Source organism: Gorilla gorilla, chromosome 15 (genome assembly GCF_029281585.2).
Source record: "Gorilla gorilla gorilla isolate KB3781 chromosome 15, NHGRI_mGorGor1-v2.1_pri, whole genome shotgun sequence".
In the NCBI taxonomy this organism is placed as follows: domain Eukaryota; kingdom Metazoa; phylum Chordata; class Mammalia; order Primates; family Hominidae; genus Gorilla; species Gorilla gorilla.
The window spans coordinates 92,059,069-92,062,619 of NC_073239.2; the positions used below are offsets into that span (position 1 = coordinate 92,059,069).

A 3,551-nucleotide genomic window follows, 5' to 3' on the forward strand; every position below is an offset into this window, starting at 1 on the left:
CCAGAGGCCGATTTCAGCCCATTCTAGGAAAGGATGTTGTAGTAACAAATGTTTTATGCTGGAAAGGTGTCTGAGGCAGCAGCCAGAGCTCGGGCCCTGAAGAATTTACCCAGATACTATGGTTTTTCACCTGGACGCCCATAAAATATCCCAAGAGTTTTGTAAAGATACTGTTAGTCTGGTCCCCATCTACGAGATTCTGATTCCATTGGTTCACAGTGGCTGGAATTTTGTTAACAGTGCCCTAGGTGCCTGCATTGTGCAGAGGTGGATGAGGACCAGTGTTCCCAAGGCATTCCCATGTCTGGACCAGAGCTCCTTCTATCTCCAAGTGTCTGCATGTCTGGTATGATGTATGTGTTGTAATCACTTGAACTTGCTTCCATCCTGGCCCCTTGCCATTTACCCTTTGAAACACAGCAACCAGAATGAGGCCTTTAAACATAAACCGGCTGGGCATGGTGGCTCATGCCTGTAATCCCAGCACTTTGGGAGGCTGAGTCGGGCAGATCACTTGAGCCCAGGAGTTTGAGACCAGCCCGGCCAACATGATGAAACCCCATCTCTACTAAAAATACAAAAATTACACATGTGGTCCCAGCTACTCAGGAGGCTGAGATGGGAGAATCGCTTGAACCTGGGACGCAGAGGTTGCAGTAAGCCAAGATCGTGCCACTGCATTCCAGCCTGGGTGACAGAGCGAGACTCCATCTCAAACAAAACAAAACAAAACAAAACAAAACAAAACAAAACAAAAATCAGATCCCATCCCTTTCCCACTTCAGTATCTCCAGTATGTCCCATTTCAATCCCAACTCCTCACCAGGGGTAGTAGGACGCTCTGGGATCTGGCTCTTCCCCTACCTTCCTCTCAGCCCTGACACCACTAGAATCTTCCTTTTTTGTTGTTGTTGTTGATTCGGAGTTTTGTTCTTGTCATTCAGCCTGCAGTGCAGTGGCACAATCTCGGCTCACTGCAACCTCCACCTCCCAGGTTCAAGCAATCCTCCTGCTTCAGCCTCCCGAGTAGCTGGGATTACAGGTGCCTGCCACCACACCTGGCTAATGTTTTTTTGTTTGTTTGTTTTGTTTTGTTTTTGAGACATAGTCTCGCTCTGTCGCCCAGGCTGGAGTGCAGTGGTGCAATCTCCGCTCACTGTAAGCTCTGCCTTCCCGGTTCACGCCATTCTCCTGCCTCAACCTCCCAAGTAGCTGGGACTACAGGCACGCATCACCACAACCACATCTGGCTAATTTTTGTATTTTTAGTAGAGATGGGGTTTCACCATATTGGCCAGGCTGGTCTCGAACTCCTGACCTCGTGATCCACCCACCTCTGCCTCCCAAAGTGCTGGGATTACAGGTGTGAGCCACTGCACCCGGCAAATATTTATATTTTTTAGTGAGATGGGGTTTCACCATGTTGGCCAGGCTGGTCTTGAACTCCTGACCTCAGGTGATCCACCTGCCTTGGCCTCCCAAAGTGCTGGGATTATAGATGTGAGTCACTGCACCCGGCCACCACTAGCACCTTCCTGTTCCTCACACTCACCGAGCTGGTCCTGCCCTAGAGCCTTTGCATTTGCTGTGCCCTGTGGTTGGTGCTCTTCCCCAGCCTAGTTCATGGCTGGCTCCTCCTCATCTTACAGGTCTCAGAGGTCCCCTCTTCAGAGAGCTTTCCCTCACCTGCCTAGTCCACGTGGCACTCCTTTCCCTTCCTGTCCCTCCCTATCATTATCACCTACAATACTCCCCACTAGGAAGCAAGTTCCATGAGAACGGGGAACTTGTCTAACTGGTTTGTCACAGTGCCTGGCACGGATGAATTCTTAATAACTAGTTGTTGAACAAATAAGTGGAAATGGACATAGCATGCTTATGTATTAAATTATGTGTTTTCATGTACACAGACATATAGGTATACCTGCAGATAATGTGATCAGAGGTCTGGGGTAGAAATGGACAGATGGTGCCAGAGAAGAGGGCACCAAAGGAGAAGGGAAAGGAATAATGATTGAGCCTCGACTCAGTGCCAGGCACTATTCTAGAGTTTTTTATACATTTAATCTTCACAACAACCCATTGGGCACTGTAAACAAAATTCCAAGGATTCAAGCCACCATGGACCAAAGGAATCAGAATCTTGAGGATGGGGCCAGCATTATTGTCCTCATTCTACAGATTAAAAAACCTGAGACTTAGAGAGGGGAAATAACTTGCCCGAAGTTAATCTACCAACAAGTGCCAGAGCAGGATATAAACCCGAGTTTACTGGACTCCAACACAGTCTTGCTCATTGCATCATTCTTGAAGGAGAAATTACCTTACTCATTACCTCTCTCCATTATCAGGGAATAAAAAAACTCTGGTGAATGCGGCCCCAGATAAGCAATGGCTAATTGGTGACTGGAGCTAATAACATTGGCCGAGCGAGCAGGGCAGATAAGGAAGGGAAAGAAAATCCACTAATAGCCTTGCCATCTATCTGGAAACAACCTTGTTTCTTAATTTTATTTGTGTTGTTACGAATTTGCACTCCTTTCCTTTTGCAGAATATATACATATATTCCACTTGATTTAAATTCCCAGGATACAACAACCCAGAGGGATTTGGCCTCATTAAGAGTCAGTGGGCTAGTTTGTTTGGGCCCTCTATCTTAAACTTCCAAATCTAATTTCCAACCAAAGGAATAAGATATGCTCTTTTTAAAGTTATTTATTTATTTATTTATTTATTTATTTTTTGAGACGAAGTCTTGCTCTGTTGTCCAGGCTGGAATGCAGTGGCGTGATCTTGGCTCACTGCAACCTCTGCCTCCCAGGTTTAAGTGATTGTCTCACCTCAGCCTCCCAAGTAACTGGAATTACAGGCATGCACCACCACACCTGGCTAGTTTATATACATTTTAGTAGAGATGGGGTTTCACCATGTTGGCCAGGCTGGCCTCAAACTCCTGACCTCAGGAGTTCCATCCACCTCGGCCTCCCAAAGTGCTGGGATTACAGGTGTGATCCACCGTGCCTGGCCTAGAATATACTCTTTAGAATACTCTTTTTAAAATGCCTCCAGAACTTAGTTTATATCCAGGTTGTCTGTAATCCTAGTCTCTGGAAAGTACTTCTGTTTTTTATGTTTATTTTTGCTTTTTTTTTTTGGTATGTGTTAGCAGTACTGCCCTCACTATGCGCTCATTGGACAGTAGCACAAACCCAAGAAAAGAATGGTGATTTGGCAGTCATTTCTAAATAGCAGAACACCTTTTCTTATTTTAGAATATGTAGGGCCAGGCATGGTGCCTCACACCTATAATCCCAGCACTTTGGGAGGCTGAAGTGGGAGGATTGCTTGAGCCCAGGAGTTCAAGACCAGCCTGGGCAAGATGGCAAGACTACGCATCTCTACAATAAATAAATAAATACATAAATAAAATATCAGAGCTAGTTCTCAATTAAATCTGATCAAAACATAGCATGCCATCTAGCACAGGACCTCAAGGCCTTATAGACATGAGTTATATATCCTCCTTGCTTATAAAATGCAGACTATCTAA

The 3,551-nt window shown here is 45.6% G+C and overlaps 1 pseudogene; it reads right to left on the reverse strand.

Annotated features, from left to right (window-relative positions):
• Window positions 1-3,062: 3,062 nt before the first annotated feature.
• On the reverse strand, window positions 3,063-3,226 carry LOC115930715 (uncharacterized; annotated as a pseudogene).
• Window positions 3,227-3,551: the final 325 nt, after the last annotated feature.